At 39.4% G+C, this 18446-nt stretch overlaps 1 protein-coding gene across 1 annotated transcript in view; it reads right to left on the reverse strand.

Annotated features, from left to right (window-relative positions):
* LOC134795585 (chitooligosaccharidolytic beta-N-acetylglucosaminidase) overlaps window positions 1-17922 on the reverse strand; it is a 49255-nt gene extending 31333 nt beyond the window's left edge. The window contains exon 1 of the mRNA XM_063767477.1: window positions 17568-17922. The gene's annotated coding sequence lies outside the window, so the exon portion shown is untranslated. The remainder of the gene's footprint in view (window positions 1-17567) is intronic.
* Window positions 17923-18446: the final 524 nt, after the last annotated feature.

Genomic DNA, 18446 nt, shown 5'->3' on the forward strand with positions numbered 1-18446 from the left:
AACCATTATTCCTGTGCAACACTCCGCATGGTTTCAGAGCGAAACGGTCTGTGGAAACTAACCTGACCTTGGTTTACACCATCTCAGAGCATCTGGATATGGGTATCCTGGTAGACGTCCTGTATTATGATTTCCGAAAAGCCTTCAATCGTATGGATAACGATGTATTCCTACACAAACTAGACGCTATTGGGTTCAATCCACATTTGCTTAACATTTTTGCCAGTTATGTGCGTGATCAACCGCAGTACGCAACGACCAGCATGGCCACTTCGTACCAGATCCGTACCATACTCGTTCTGGTGACAGCCAAGATTCAATCTTGGGGCCTTTCCTATTTGGAATAATGGTCAATGACCTGCTCTCGGTTATCCATAACGCTCGTTGTCTACTCTACGCCGACGATCTTAAATTGGTATATTGAGTTAAGAAGGAGGAGGATTGTAAGTTGCTGCAGGAGGATGTTTCATCTCTGTTCCAATGGAGTCGGGATAACAAACTGACTTTCAATGCGGCTAAGTGTCAAGTGTGTAGTTTTAATCGAGCTCTATTTCCTACACATGCTCAATATTTTCTTGGACCTGAGCCAATAGACTCTTGGGTCAATAGACTCTTGTAATAACAAGAGTCGTCTCAGTAAAGGATCTTGCGGTCATATTCGATACGCGGCTAACATTTCACGACCACATCAAAGCACTTACCACTGTAGATTCAGTAGATTAGGCTTTGTCACTCGCAACGTCAGAGAATTCCATTTCCCTTGCCCCATAAAAGTTTTTTACAATGTTCTGGTCAGAAGCAAGTTGGAGGCGTCCTGGATAGCCTGGATCCCTTACGAGTCAACGTACATTCTACTATTGGAAAAGGTCAAAAGAATTTCCTTAGGATGTATTACCAAAAAATATTTATTTTAGGAACCCTGGGCTTCATGTTTTTGGAGGTGAGGCACAACTTAAGCCTACTACTTTTAGCTTGTTGGGCTTTTCGTGGAGACTCTGACTGCCTTGAATTAGTAGAGAGGCTTGTAAGACTTTTTGTACCGGACATTAGAAATATAACCCTTGCTTGAGATTTTGCGAGTTTATGGAGCTGCGGTGGATGGATTGGCAGTCGAGTGTATTTGGATGTTAATTTTAAATTAAAGTATGTAGTTTCTCAGTGTGTTGTTTATAAGACTGATGTAGTGCTGTGTAAACATTAAATAAATAAACAATACGAAATACGTCTTCAATTACGTAAATTGTGCTTGACAATCGCTACAAGCTAGGTGGTAAATCATAAGTCGCGAATGTCAAGCCGGAATATTTGTTAAGTCGGCTTGATCGTCTGCACAGCGCTTGAGACACGTGATTTTAATGTTGTTAATTATATTAATGGTGTTAATTTTCGTTAAATAAAGTTTTTTTATTGCGATTTCATAAGTTTGTTTCATTACCGTCCACTGATAAGATTACCATCCATGCCCATTTCATTACCAGCGCGTAGTTCATTACCACCAGTCTTATTAAATGAAAAATAATAAGGTTACGAAGGTGCCTTTAGCATAAAAGTGTCAATAAATGAATCCACAATGCATGAAAACCCAAAAATTTACCATTTAAAAGAAAATTTACAAATCGAGAGAACATCACCGATTTGCACGAAATGAGAGAACGACCCAAGAATGGACTTTTAACAGTTTTGATTAACCCTCACATGCGTACCTACTTATTGTACTGATAGCCTTAGCTTCATATATGTAAGGGTCAAATCATAACAGTCCAAAGTAAATTCTTAAACTATTCTTCTTCTCCCTCGCGTTGTCCCGGCATTTTGCCACGGCTCATGGGAGCCTGGGGTCCGCTTGACAACTAATCCCAAGAATTGACGTAAGCACTAGTTTTTATGAAAGCGACTGCCATCTGACCTTCCAACCCAGAGGGGAAACTAGGCCTTATTGGGATTAGTCCGGTTTCCTCACGATGTTTTCCTTCACCGAAAAGCGACTGGTAAATATCAAATGATATTTCGTAAATAAGTTCCGAAAAACTCATTGGTACGAGCCGGGGCTTGTACCCGCGACCTCCGGATTGCAAGATTTGCAAGTCGGAAGCTCTTACCGCTAGGCCACCAGCGCTTCACTGTAGTAAAATTATTCTTAGCATAAAAGGGTTGAACATGCGTGTGATACTGCAACGCTTTCATGCTGTCACGGCAATTATATTCAGTAATTGAGTAGGTACGTAATGCGTGTCGTGTCATCTGTGTTTACAGCGTGTTTAACGCGACCGGACCTTGTGTTATAGCTTATAGCGTTCGTGGAAGGCGATGCGAGGCTTAATGCAAACCAGTGTAACTTTGCGCTCCGTAACAAGTATTGTTATCAAATAATCGAGTCCTCGATTCGCAATTTTCATAGCTGAAACTGTCTTAGATTTTTGTAGTTATTTAGTACCTAGGCAATAGCTCTTGTTATCTTGATTGACTAATATTTCCTTCTAGAGATGAAGAGTATTGCGATAAAAATGTTCATTATACTTACATCCTACACCTAACTTTAACTTTTTCGACACCCACTTGAGAATAATTGAAAAGGCGACGCCATGACTCATGACAGAAAACAATCAAGGATTCTTTTAAGAGCTCATGTTTTCACTTGAGTGAATTTGAAAGTGGAAAAATTACTGTCTTGTGTGAGACTTGAACTCACGGCCTCTGGATCAAGTCTCACCCAAGACAGTAATTTTTCCACTTCTAAATTTATTCTAAGCATAATAGCATCGATCGCAGACGTTTCTACTTGTTAAAAATTTAAAATTCACTTGAGTGGTCTTCAAATCCCGAACCGTAATCGGACGATACTGGCACATTTGCAGTCCGTAAGCATTCGGAACGACAGCCCGGAACCTCGCAATTGTGACAGTGGGGCGCCGCCGTTGACGGAACCTCCGCGCTTCCCTCACGCGATCCGTGTGAGTGACAGTTTGGGGTCTGACCGATGAATTATGTAGGGAAGTGTCACCTTTCTTGGTGACGAATATGACATGACACACCTTTTTAAATAGGTAGCAGCAGCGTTCATAAACCATTGGTAGACTTTGTCACACAGGACAAACAGGAATCTAATGTATGAACGGGCGGAGTCGGCGCGCATTTCACATTTGTACGACCGCAAGCCGGTCATCTGCTCGCGGACGCGGACGGCTCCGGTCGGATTCGATCGCGTCTGCCATACATAACGTATATAGGCACATTGAAAATGCGCTCCGGCACGGCCCGACTCCAGCCGGTCGATGGGAATCGTACACAAAAATCATGTTTATGTAGGTAGATGATTTATGAATTATATTAAATAGGAGGCCAACGAGATGATGAATCGCCTGATGCTAAACAACTACCGCTGCCCATGGACACCTGCAACGCCAGACGGGTTACAAGTGCGTTGCCGGCATTCAAGTTGGGAGTACGCTCTTTTCTTGAAGGTTTCAGGCGGTTTCCGATCGATCGATCGATTTAGGAAAATACGAGTATTTAAAGACGAGTAAGATTAATCACTTGTCAAACAAACATACCTACATATCAAATTTACGAAAATGTTCAGTGTTTTGTAAAGTTGCTCTTATGCGACCTAATTGTACCTACCGGAAAACATAATATTCATACGATGATGTAAGTACCATTATCGACACAATGGACTGGCTATCTGTGAACCTTAATGCAACGAAATAAAGTCCACCAATGGATAGTGAAATGTTGAAGTACCTGCCCACGCGTAGGTCAAGACCACCTCTAAATGCGATGACCCGACTTGGCATTAAGAAAGTAGATACAATCGCAAGAGTGTGGAGCATTGACCTTTTAATGTGTTTCCTTTAATTTATGCATAACATAGGCAGGTAACATATAAATTATTATTTTGTCCAAATAAATTCACATAGGTATGTAATTATTAATTAATAATTCATTTTCAATCATCAATTGAATCACTCTTAATTACATGCTTTAAGATTAGATACCTATATAGTCACTTTAATTTTATTGAGTAAAGGCGGGTTACACCAGTGGGCGGCACTGTGCGGCACAAACAAAAGCATAATTCAGTACAAAAATGCTTGTGCCACAGTGCCGCACACTGGTGGAATCCTGCCTTAATAATCTAGACTAGATACAATTTACAACACGATTATTAGATAGAACTCTGGTATGACGACCGGTCTGGTCTAGTGGATAGTGACCCTGTCTGCTAAGCCGATGGTCCTGGGTTCGAATCCCAGTAAGGGCATTATTTGTGTGATGAACACTAATATTTGTTCCTGAGTCATGGTTGTTTTCTATGTATATAAGTATGTATTTATCTATACAAGTATGTATATCGTCGCCTACTACCCATAGTACAAGCTTTGCTTAGTTTGGGGCTAGGTTTGATCTGTGTAAGATGTCCCCTAATATTTATTATTTATTTATTATTTATTTATTATTTATTTATTATTTATTTATTATTTATTTATTATTTATTTATTATTTATTTATTATTTATTTATTATTTATTTATTATTTATTTATTATTTATTTTTATTTTTTTATTATTTATTTATTATTTATTCTCTTTATTCAATTAGGGTCTTAGGTTAGGGTTTTACAATGTGAGTATAAAAGTAAAATATAAAAACACTTAAAAAACATAACAAAAATATATAAACACATTATAAAAAACCTAACCTAGGGTGCCGCCGGCAGCGGGGCAGGGTCCAAGCTGCCGGTGGTCAGGGCCGCAGAGTGAGGAATCGACGTACTATACGCGCCGTGTCCAAAATTACCGCCTTCTGCATCTGACCCTTGATCCAACCACCCAGCGAGAGTCTCTCTAGGTGTTGGTCGAGACTCTTCGCTATGAGACCGTTCGCTGACACGACTATAGGAACAATGATCGTCGAGTCAACATCCCACATAGCGGTTATCTCGTGGGCTAAGTCTAGGTACTTGCTGGACTTGTCCTTCTCGGCCTTCACGAGATTCTCATCATGGGGGATGGTGACGTCGACGAGCACGGTCCGGCGCTGCGATCGATCTATCAGCACGATGTCAGGCTTATTGGCTACAATAGTCCTGTCAGTGATGATAGATCGATCCCAATAGAGCGTGGCACGACCATTTTCGAGAACTGGCGCAGGTGAGTACTTGTAGTACGGCACTTCGCGGTCCACAAGGCCGTATAGGAGGGCAAGCTGCTGGTGAATAATTCTGGCTACGAGGTTATGTCTGTGCAAGTACTCGCCGTTAGCAAGATGAGAACAACCGGAGATAATATGCCTGAGTGACTCTCCGGGACGGCGGCATGCCCGACAAATGTCGACCGTACCGTCCTTCAGGATATATTTCCGATAGTTGTTCGTCATCATCACTTCGTCCGCAATTGCACAGGCAAAACCCTCGGTTTCTCCGAAGAGGTCCCCGAATCGTAACCAGTTCACCGACGCGAGCAGGTCCACATCGGGTCCCGTGAGGGCCTTGTAGAACCGCCCGTGTAGCTGCTTATCCTTCCATACCGCCTTGCGGTCCTCGGTGCTTAGTACTACAGGTTTGCGCCAGTTCTCGTTCGCCAAGGAGAGCGGCGTGAGGCCCTTGTCAGCTGCCACCACATCACGATGCATCCCACACTCGTTGTTGAGGAAATAATTCCTGAGATTGTACAACTCACGGTTGTGGAGATTTTTGGCGTTTAGAAAGCCGCGACCTCCACATTTCCGTGGGATGTACAATCTCATAACAGACGAGCGTGGGTGCAACATACGGTGAGTGGTGAGCAGCTGTCGGACCCTCCGATCCAGGGCATCCAGCTCGGTCTGAGTCCACCTTAGTATGCCAAAGGAGTATGTGAGTAGAGGCATTACCCAGGCGTTGAAGGCGCGCACTTTGTTGCCTCCTGACAAAAGACTGTTGAGTACTTTTGTGAGCCGACTGAAAAAGCGCTCCTTCACCGACCGTCTAATACCTTCTTCCTCAATACCCAACGACTGTGACATGCCAAGGTATTTATAGGTTTCTGATTCAGAGATGGATCTGAAAGACATTATTACATCATTTTATTTATTATTTATTTATTATTTATTTATTATTTATTTATTATTTATTTATTATTTATTTATTATTTATTTATTATTTATTTATTATTTATTTATTATTTATTTATTATTTATTTATTATTTATTTATTATTTATTTATTATTTATTTATTATTTATTTATTATTTATTTATTATTTATTTATTATTTATTTATTATTTATTTATTATTTATTTATTATTTATTTATTATTTATTTATTATTTATTTATTATTTATTTATTATTTATTTATTATTGTAATGCAGGTTCGAATATAGAAACCACCACGGCAGAGTTAAAGACGTTTATTGTCAAGAAAATCGCACCACAGTAAATATTATAGGAACAGTATGACAAGCGTTAGCTAAAACTAAGAAAACTAAAAGCAATGATATGAATGAATCACAGTAAACTTTAGCAAAACAGTACGGCAAGCTAGTTTTAAAAGTAAGAAATGAAAAATTAAACAATAAGCAACAAGCGTAAATTGTTATTGTGCAAACATTAACATTAAACAAGGCTAGCGTATAAGAGAATATCAGTGAAAGTTTACAAGGGGAATAATAATATTGCAAAGCAAGTTAAACTAAAATAATGCTAAGCGTTTAGAAAATCAAACATATGCAAAACAAGGCAACAGAGTATAAGCTAAAAGATTCAAACTTTAACAATTAAGCGGCAAGCTATAATAATTAGCGTATAAAATATTTAAAGGCACAACATAACAAAAGAGACTAACAAAATATTACAACTTACGGTTTACTTAACTTAACATGCAAACGAAACGTAGTGCAATGCCAAACAGATAAACCGTATTACGGAAGTATCGCTTAGCGCAACTACTCCTAAGTACAAAGTGTACGTCCTAGCACTTAGAAAAGTACGTCGCGGCTGACCGGCACTGAACCGTGCTACGGAAGCAATACCGGGCGGTCGCGATGCTTTGCTCGTCAAGTCAGCTACTCCGTCCCATCTCAATGTGATCGGATCGCTGCGCGAGACAAACTGAGCGAGCCGGGGCCGCGCTGCGGCTTATAAAGGCCTGGCGCGGGCGACCGTGCGGGCTGTGCGCGCGCGGGGTAAGGCGGGTTCCTACGATACCGGGCGCAGCAAGTAGCGCGTATGACTCATATTATTACTACGCGCGGTGGTTTCTTTTACGTTGCATTACAATCTCCCCCTCTGGCTCCGAAGACGTCTCGGCGAGGAAGCCAGATTATCTTGTTGACGGGGTTGACGACCACGCGGGCGTGAAGTGCGTTGGGATGTGTCTTGGGTTACAGGCTTCTTTGGAGGACGACCTCTTTTGCGGATTGGTATAGCAGGCGATGGCAATGGGCTATCTTTCTCGCATTGGTATGGGCGCAGTGCTGAGGCGTGATACAGTCCAATACTACAGTTCGGATGGCTAGGGTCGGCAATATGGAAGGAACTTGGTCCATGGCTGCTGAGGATCGTGTATGGACCATCTCTCCGAGGGGCGAGCTTTGCACTAAATCCTTGAGCGGTTTTACTAACAGCATGGCTTTCTACCATCACTCGATCTCCAGGCTTATAATTTGGACAATTTCTTCTACTCTTGTCGACGTATTCTTTCCTCTTCTCCTCCTTCATTTCCTGAACTTCTCTTACTCTATTCAGCGTTTCCGCTATGGTTAATAACTTTGGCGTTATTTCTGGAATGAAATTTTCTGACAGAATTATCTCCCTTAGATCATGCTCATTGTCATCAGGGGTTCTCAATTCGCGGCCAAATGTCAGATAAGCAGGTGAATGGCCAGTGGTTGAACCTGTTGCTGTGTTCATTGCGAAACGTATACTTGGTAGCTGCTCAGATCAGACACGATGATTGTCACCTACTAGTATGGCTAGTTGCGTCTTGAGATCTCTGTTTTTACGTTCAACGGGATTGGTTTCTGGATGATACACGGGTGTAAACGCATGTTTGATCTTGAGGACATACGTTACTTGTTGCATAACAGCGCTGACAAATTGTGTACCATTGTCACTAATCATCCTTCTCGGCATTCCATATCGCAAGAAGATCTCGTTGATAAGTGTCATTGCGCAAACTTCAGCGGTTGCACTCTCCAGTGCGAATAATTCGACCCAACGAGTGCACAAGTCTTCGATGATTAGAATCCATGACTTTCCATCTGATGATGTCGGTAGAGGGCCAAATAAATCAAAAGCAATGACTTCAAACCTCTTATTCATTGCTGTCGTTTGGAGTAATCCAGCTGGCTTCATGTTGGAAGGCTTGTATCTTTGGCATGGTATACAATTTCGGACGTAATTCTCGATGTCCTTTCTCATGCCTTTCCAAAAGTATCGCATACTGATACGATTAAAGGTTTTCTCTGCGCCGTAGTGTCCTGCGGTAGGCTCGTCATGGTAAACAGAGATAACATCTTTTTGCTCGTCTACTGGAACAACAAGCTGACTGTTTTCAGCATCACTGTCAGGGTTATATCTGTACAATATGCCGTTGTTCATGATATATCCTTTATGACTCCAGTATCTTGCATCTTCTACTGAGCTTCCTTCTAAAGCTGTGATAATCTTCTTTATGTTTTCATCTTTCAACTGTTTCTCTCTTATTTCTTTTGGACTCTTTGTAGGTGTATCCACTACAACGCTACAGATTCCACAACTTTCCTTGTTGTCCAAATCACAGTTAGGGCGTGACAACATATCGGCAACGACATTTGTTCGACCGGGTATATATTTTATGGTCAAGTCGAATGGCTGCAATTGTAGAGCCCATCTGGCTAATCTACCTGTTGGAGACTTTAACGTCATAAGCCATCTTAAAGCTTGGTGATCAGTCATGATCGTAATCGGTGAACCTTCTATGTAGCCTCGAAATTTATTAACTGCCCACACGACGCTCAAAGCTTCTCGTTCAGTAGTCGAGTAGTTGCGCTCTGCCTGATTTAACAACCGACTGGCATATTCAACGGGATGTTCTTGATCCCCCTCCCCCTGCACTAAAACTGCACCGATGGCATAGCTACTAGCATCTGATTTAATTATGTAAGGCTTAGAATCATCAGCCTGTGCCAAAACGGGAGCTGAAACGAGGAGTTTTCGTAAAGTCTCAAACGCAGTCTGCTGCTCGCTTTTCCAAGTCCACTCTGTGTTCTTCTTTGTCAAGCGTGTGAGAGGCTCAGCAACTGTAGCGAAGTTTGGCACGAATCTTCGGTACCATGAGCACGTTTGTATAAATGACAATAAGTGTTTAAGATTAGAAGGCGCGGGCATCTTCAAGATTGAACTGATCTTATCTGGATCGAGTTCGAGTCCATCCGCTGTGATGTAATGGCCAAGATACTTAATCTTTGTGACGCAAAAGTTACACTTCTCTCTATTCGCTGTTAGGTTGTACTCTCTCAAACGAGCGAATACATCTTGCAGATCTTTTAAATGTTGCTCAAACGATATGGACATAATGATGAGATCGTCGAGATAAACCAAAAGTTTTATATGACTCAAAGATATGCGGAAACCATCCATAAGTCTCTGGAATGTGGCTGGCGCGTTACGGAGTCCGAATGGCATACGGAGAAACATATACATGCCAAATGGCGTGACGAAGCTAGTTTTAGGTTGATCCTCGTCTTTGACTTTGATTTGCCAGTAGCCAGCACGCAGGTCTATGGTAGACATGAAAGGCGTTCGTTTAGCATTGTGCAGCAGATCATCAATGCGAGGTAGGGGATACACGTCAGGTGTTGTAATAGCGTTCAGTTGTCTATAATCAACGCAAACTCTTGTTCCTCCATCCTTCTTAGGAACCATAACAACAGGTGCGGACCATGGTGACTGGCATGGTTTGATTATCCCTTCATTGAGCATTTTACTGACTTCCGCTTTCAGTATTTCAGTTTTTGCTGGCGGTAAACGATACGGTGGTACAGAGATGGGTCGATGACTTCCAGTGTCGATCACATGCTCTGTCTGCGTTGTTGGTTTTCCGTTTGGAATAAAAATGTCTTCGTGTCGACTTATCAATTCGTTCAATTGCTTATCTTCCTCAGAGCTGAGAACTCGTTCAGCTATGTCAATAGAAGCAATATCTGTGCTTGGAGTTCCAAAAATATTTCTGGAAACGGGTGATAACTCTATGTCATCTTCAAAAGCTTTCATCGCATCATGCTTCAGGGCATCTATAATGGGCGAGTAGCCATCAAGCAGATCGTTACATTGACGTTTCGGTGGAGTGCGCAGGTCAATCGGTATTAGAGGTCCATAACTCTTAAGAATCTCTTCAGGTGGTAGCTGGCTAGTACTCATGCTCTGTGCAGAGGTGGAAGGGGCTTCATCAGCTAGCTGCGGCTCAAGCTGTCGCTTAACGGCCATCTTTGGGGACACGGTTAGCCCAATACTGAAGGAAGGTCCATATGGACGCTCAAGACTCATTTCAGTCATTGATGTAGATTGTTTTGGAGTCACACATTTCTCTGGAGTTGACAAAGTTGGAGAGAGTAGTTCTGGCAACGAAACTTCAGATACTATTTGGCTAATAAGAGTTTCTCCTATGTCTTCCAGGATCAAATCGAAAACTTTGGAGGGCTCATCTAAAAATCGGCATGTAAGCTGAGGAACATTGAGGACCATCAGAGAGTCGGTTATATAGTCTACTCCTAATAAAGTCTTCGTATTACTGGTCCCTGGTAGCACAACGAGTAATGTAGGTACAATTTTACCATACACATAGATAGGCACGGTGATGGTGAGGACGTCTTGCATCTTCGTTAAACCATCTGCGAGGGTTATATATCTCCGTTCCTGTTTAAACTTGTATCCCTCGTCTGAAAGTCTTCGGTACAATTGGTATGAACAGACACTGGATTTCGCGCATGTGTCAACATGGCCAATTGATTCTATATTATCAATTTTCATGGGAACTGTAGGCCTTCGGCGTGGTCCAGATAAGTTAATTGAGCAGATTTCTTCTAACTTAACTTTCTCAATATTGCACTTCGGACACCGACTACGAACAACGCCTGGCTCACCACAACCATAACACTTAAATTTTGGCTTTGCAGGATCCAAAGGAGTGACTGACGCTGTCGCTGACTGACTAGGCTTTGGGGCCGCTTCTGGTTTCTCAGTAGCTTGCTCGTTTCTTCGTAACAACTTCCTGCAAACGTCAGCCGTGTGACCTGGTATTCTACAATAATTACAGCGTGACTTCAATTTTGTGTTGTGACTGGTTACTGGTTTTTCCATCTTCGCCGCTCTTTCACTTAAACTGCGTTCGACGTGTCTGGCCTTTTCAGATAACTCTTTAAAAGTAGTTACTGTGTCTCTGTTAATTTTATCCCTGATCTCAAAACGTAATTGTCCAAAAATCATATCTATCTCGAATTGTTCTGTAAACCGAGGTGGTGGTAATTGTGCAATGAGTGCTCGCTTCTTCTGTATAAAAATCTCTGTTGGTGTATTCTTGTCTTGCTTAATCTCGATAATATCCTGTAGGATTGCATAAGTAGGTTTCTTTGGTGCGTAAGCGTGTCGTAAACGATTTTCAAATTCCTTCCAAGTATCTATTTCATGCTTAACGCCTTGCCACCAAACTGCAGCATCGTCTTGTAATATCAAGGGCAGCCCCTCTAGGATTGCACTATCTTCTAAATCTTCCACTTGCTTAAAGGTTGAAACGCCTGATATAAATGCTTCTACTGCTGTAGGACTTCGAGTGCCATTGAATCTTGCAGGACATTTGCTAAGTAATGTTTTCTTTTTACTACTACCAACCGCTTGTAGCAGTTCCCTGAACTGTTCCGTCGATAAACTCATGAGCTGGGGAGGCTCCTTCGGAGAAGATTCAGTCGACATCTCTGGTTTGATGACCTTCGTCTTGATGGATTTCTCGACAGTTCTAGGTCTTAAGTTATACCGTTTGGCCTCCACGACTGGGCGCCAGATTGTAATGCAGGTTCGAATATAGAAACCACCACGGCAGAGTTAAAGACGTTTATTGTCAAGAAAATCGCACCACAGTAAATATTATAGGAACAGTATGACAAGCGTTAGCTAAAACTAAGAAAACTAAAAGCAATGATATGAATGAATCACAGTAAACTTTAGCAAAACAGTACGGCAAGCTAGTTTTAAAAGTAAGAAATGAAAAATTAAACAATAAGCAACAAGCGTAAATTGTTATTGTGCAAACATTAACATTAAACAAGGCTAGCGTATAAGAGAATATCAGTGAAAGTTTACAAGGGGAATAATAATATTGCAAAGCAAGTTAAACTAAAATAATGCTAAGCGTTTAGAAAATCAAACATATGCAAAACAAGGCAACAGAGTATAAGCTAAAAGATTCAAACTTTAACAATTAAGCGGCAAGCTATAATAATTAGCGTATAAAATATTTAAAGGCACAACATAACAAAAGAGACTAACAAAATATTACAACTTACGGTTTACTTAACTTAACATGCAAACGAAACGTAGTGCAATGCCAAACAGATAAACCGTATTACGGAAGTATCGCTTAGCGCAACTACTCCTAAGTACAAAGTGTACGTCCTAGCACTTAGAAAAGTACGTCGCGGCTGACCGGCACTGAACCGTGCTACGGAAGCAATACCGGGCGGTCGCGATGCTTTGCTCGTCAAGTCAGCTACTCCGTCCCATCTCAATGTGATCGGATCGCTGCGCGAGACAAACTGAGCGAGCCGGGGCCGCGCTGCGGCTTATAAAGGCCTGGCGCGGGCGACCGTGCGGGCTGTGCGCGCGCGGGGTAAGGCGGGTTCCTACGATACCGGGCGCAGCAAGTAGCGCGTATGACTCATATTATTACTACGCGCGGTGGTTTCTTTTACGTTGCATTACATTATTTATTTATTATTTATTTATTATTTATTTATTATTTATTTATTATTTATTTATTATTTATTTATTATTTATTTATTATTTATTTATTATTTATTTATTATTTATTTATTATTTATTTATTATTTATTTATTATTTATTTATTATTTATTTATTATTTATTTATTATTTATTTATTTATTATTTATTTATTATTTATTTATTATTTATTTATTATTTATTTATTATTTATTTATTATTTATTTATTATTTATTTATTATTTATTTATTATTTATTTATTATTTATTTATTATTTATTTATTATTTATTTATTATTTATTTATTATTTATTTATTATTTATTTATTATTTATTTATTATTTATTTATTATTTATTTATTATTTATTTATTATTTATTTATTATTTATTTATTTATTGCCTATACTTGCTTATACTATACATACAATTCTCTCACACTGGCCTTTTCAATAAGAAGGGCTAGCGTAAGTTCATCTATCAAACGAATCCCGCGATAGTCTATTGACTTTTTTTCCGCTTGGTAGACGAATTAAAATGACGATAGAGCACACAATAACAAAAGTTGAAATAATTCAACTCAAGTATTTTACTAGGTTTTGATTGTTAGATATCAAGGCCCATATCGCTATACTAACACATGCACATAAATACTAGGAAAAAGCAAATGGGTAAGTACGTTACCCAACTTAACGTTGAGTTCAAGAACCTCACAATCGATATAGGTACTAATTTATTTTGGAAACGTAAACATTGTTATGTAAAAGGCTTTGCACAGTTAATCCTACACAACAAAGCGGAAACGGACTTAAGCATATTTAAAACGGGACGTAGCTACTTAAGTATGTAGTTCATGACATGCCGATAGTGAATACATTACATGTGCCTAAACGTGGAGCCCTGTTGTTTCTAAATGCTAATTAACGTTAAACCAGCAGGTTAATTGCGTAACTTCAGCGTAACTTTCAATACAATGACTACAATGAGGTTAAAAACCAACAGAGTAAATAATAATGGTTCCAACTGTCTTGGGACAAAACAAAAGTTTGTAGTTTCAGATTTATGTTTATTTCGTTTTGGCATACTTAAGGAAAAGACTTATTTTATTTACAGTATTTACACGATCACAGCGTCATTCATCTGCGTTAAGGTTTGCTCGTTTATTTATGATTTATTCATTAATTATGATGCATTTGAGCTACTACCTACATGTTTGATTGCGGATTATGATTATTATGAACGATAATTCGTGAATATTCATTGTTTATTTTCTTCTATTTGATAGTAAGTATTTAACGTTAGATAATGTATAGTAAGTAGTACAAAATCGATTTGATAACCAAATAGGTATACATACTTACCTCCATTCCAGAATAGTTTATTATTTACATCTTAATGTTATCAAATGACCTTTGGTTTTTTGCTATTACTCATTTTTATCAATAAGGTAGGAAAACCAATCGTTACCAAGTTGTACTTTCTGTATTTGTTATTATTTTAGTCGTTTTATGTTTTGATTAATAAGAATTAAAGCTCCTCACGGCTTTGTGACGAGTGGCAGAAAACAAGGGAGGCCTTTGCCCAGCAGTGGGACACAATATAAGCTATTAAAAAAAAAAATTAACGATGATTCATCAAAATTCAGCTTGACTTAATATTCTTACATTTTAGAAATACCTAGGTAGATTTAGACCAAGAAAAGTGCAGTGATTTTGATAGCCCACGCAGTGCAAGTGTTATTTATATGTTATAATTTCATAGAAGTTTGACGTTTAAAATAACACTTGCAATGCGTGGGCTATCAAAATCGCTGCAGACTTTTCTTGGTCTAATCTTGGTTTATTCAGTCTGGGTAGGTACAATTGTAGTTCTTTTATTAACACTTTTTTTATGCACGTTTCCGCCATGGCAGACGATGTGGTGGAATATGTTCGCAAGAAGATCCGTTACGAGCTGAAAGTGTTCCAGCTGCGATCGCGCCATTACGTGCACTTCAGCTCTTTCTTAGTGCGCGTGCCGCGGCCGCTGCTGGAAACCATCGCGAGCGCGGACTTCTGGCCGAAGGGTGTGGTGTTTCGGCGGTTCCGTGGGAATCTGCCAAATCCTACACCGGAACATAAAAACCGCCTTGTCGCAGAAATAATTTTTAGCTTGTAAAGTTTTTATAATAATATGTATGCTAGTTTTAAGGTATTTATAGGCCAATAGTTGCCTGAAAATAAAATATTTTCATTTTCATTTTCATTAAACTTCACTAACTACCGTTACCATGGCCATATCGATATTGGCCTCTGCCTTCACTGGCCTATTTCGCGATGCTGATAACGGAGTAATGACCACTTAGTACGAGTTACATTTCTCGGTTTAGCCTCGGCGAATTTAAATGACTTCCGATTTAGACCTCCTTGCCTTCGTTCGTGAGGTTTCAAGCTTTTATTTAGCTTCAATTATTAGTTGACATGTGATGTTCGATTGAACTGAAATTTAATTTTACATAACTTAGGCGAAAAGGTAGTTTATTTTATTGGTAACTTTAAATAGATAGGTACCGTAAAACACGCCACGTCCAAAAGCTCCTATTGTCCAAATCGAATTAATATTATTATTGCGAGCCTATTGTGTACCACTGCTGGGCAAAGGCCTCCCCCTCTTTTCTTACACTCCTCCCGGTTTTGAGCTACATCTGACCAGTCTCTCAAAAAGGAGTTATCCCGCCATCAATAATCATCAAGAAATAAAGACTAACTAAGTTTTATATAAGCATCATAGGCAGCAGCAAATATCTATCAATATAATAATAAATCTCATGTTTTTTGTTGTAGCTTTATTAATAATAATAATATTTTCTGTTAAATTAATAGCCCGCATATCGGTATTCTATATTCCTCCAAGATCCCCACGCTGCAGGCTGAGCCTAGTGTGGGGATCACTGTACTGCCTCTTGGATTGCTAATTTATTGAAATAAATATATTTTGAATTTGGAATTTGAAAAATACACTGGTATTTTCCTGTTCTGTGACTACTGTGAGAATTATTAAGTACTTAACTGTAATTAAACTTACTTATCTTTACTGAAAATATATCTTCAGGTATCTTTCCACGATCAATCTTAGTAAGCCCACTTTTAGGGTTCTGTACCCAAAGGGTAAAAACGGGACCCTATTACTAATACGTACTCCACTGTCCGTCTGTCTGTGTCTGTCCGTCTGTCTGTCACAGATGAAATTTTCACAAATTATGTATTTTTGTTGCCGCTATAACAACAAATACTTCATAAAAACAGAATAAAGAAAATATTTGAGTACAATACAATAAACGTCATTTTTGCCGTGTTTTGCGTAATGGTACGGAACCCTTCGTGTGCGAGTCGGACTCGCACTTGGTCGGAGTTTTCTAACCACGACGACACACGCACAACTGTAGCCGATTATTCATATGTATAGGTAGGTACTTACATAACAAAATTCCAAGAATAAATAACTAAGTTTATTCGGTGACCTATGTAAATTAAACATTAGTACTAAGGAAAACTTTAATTTTAATTGACCAATAATCAGTAAAACCGGGTTAGCCCAATAATCATACTTATCCCATAATATAGGTACAGGTAAATGAAATGAAAAGTGTAAACATATCTTTGACGTCGCCTGTACCTACAAGAAGAAAGTGTTAAGATTAGGGCTCCAATCAATCAATCAATCAAAATATTTATTTGGAAATATTTATTTTCAAGCAGGAAAGAAAAGCTTTTACAGTACATATGGCCCTATTTTCCCGCACTAGTGCGTAAAATAGCACTTTTCGTGTGTATGTCAAAAGTTTAAAGGGCCATATGTACTGTAAAAAGTTGTACGATACACGTGCGAATAGGTAATTCGCAACTCGTGTCGATTAAAAACACTCCCTTCGGTCGTGTTTTAATTTATCGCCACTCGTTTCGAATTTCCTCTTTTCCGCACTTGTATCGTAAATAACTATTTTTAACACAAAATAAATGTTTATTAATCTTACGCAAGACTATATAGAAATGGTTACATATCAGAATACCGAAAATCGATTTACCTAATGTTGAATCACCTATGCTCGTTTCACCTATTTTTTTAAATACCTAATGATCGATTAACCTAAGCTCATAACACCTAATGAACGAATTACGTTTCACCTACAATTGGTTTACCTAAGCTCAGAATACCTGCTCAGTAACCATAGAAATGGCGTCTTATACAATAGGAAACAACACCTACATGTGGTTTTATTGACAATCAAATATCACAGTCTATACTCTTTATTTTTTGTTGTTGACATTAACAGAAAGTTCGACAATTATTATACCACCTAACTAAAATTTCCTCTCTCATAAAAGTATTAATATAATATAGTACTTACCGTAAACCTACTTACGACGATGGTAAAAGAACCGGATACTCGAACGAATGAAAGTGGTACTAATACTTAAATCGTGGTCAACTTTGTATGATTGATTCCACTTAGGTACTGCACTGTCACTTTCAATGCACACCGTTAACTCGCACTCTTAACTACTCACGTTAAAAACATGCTCCTATTTACAATTAGTGTTTAATAATAATAACATCTCGCAAAATTGTTGACAAACTTACTGTGAGTATTTATTGTTCCCGCCAGCAAACTTTTTATTTCATTTCGAAGCCGATTCGGCGCGGGAACGAAACCGGACTGCCGCGGATTTAGTTTATTTTTTAATTTTTCTTTTTTATTTTCTGTGAACAAAGGATGTGTTCGCGGCGCGGAAGTCGCCAGTGTTGTGGCTTGTGGTTGATAAACGATTTATTTTAAGTGATTTTATTATTGTTTAGCGAAGTCCGCTTCGGAAGCATTATCGGTTTTTTGATAAAGGCGCGCGCGCGAACGTTGAGCGCGGTCCGTTCTGATTGGCCGACTGAACAGCTAGCGCCCTAACAAAGCGATTTGGCGGGAGATCCGCTTCTGTTCTGTTGTGCCTTTTGCCGCTATTGCGAGTTGCGTCTTAGTTCAAGGAACCACCAACTTTCAAACTTCCTTCGAAAATGTATTAAGAGCCAACAGGAGTGGTCATTCCTCCATACAAACGTAGTCCTCGTTTTCCTCCGTGGTTTTTGAAGCTAGAGCAATGATTTTTTCAACACAGATTAATATTGTCAATATCTGTGTCGGACCGTTTTGCTTTTTTTGATATTTTTGTTTTTTAAGGAGCTAGAGCCCTTCAAAAACGGCCAAAATGGCCTAATAGACTATGCCGCAATGAGAGGCGTGGTATTCAAAACTGATATCAATTAGCCAAAAAAGCAAAACGGTCCGACACAGATAATTTCATAATCATTTAGATTTCCAAATTTGGTTACGATTGGTTAAGTTTTGGGGGAGGAAAAAGAGGACTACGAAACCTCGATTTTTGTCATTTTTACGCAGGATTTTTCGCCTCAGCTGCAGTTGTCCCTATCGCACTAATTTTAGGGGCGGAGTCAAGTTTCTAAATACGT

The sequence above is a fragment of the Cydia splendana genome, chromosome 12, assembly GCF_910591565.1.
Source record: "Cydia splendana chromosome 12, ilCydSple1.2, whole genome shotgun sequence".
NCBI lineage: Eukaryota > Metazoa > Arthropoda > Insecta > Lepidoptera > Tortricidae > Cydia > Cydia splendana.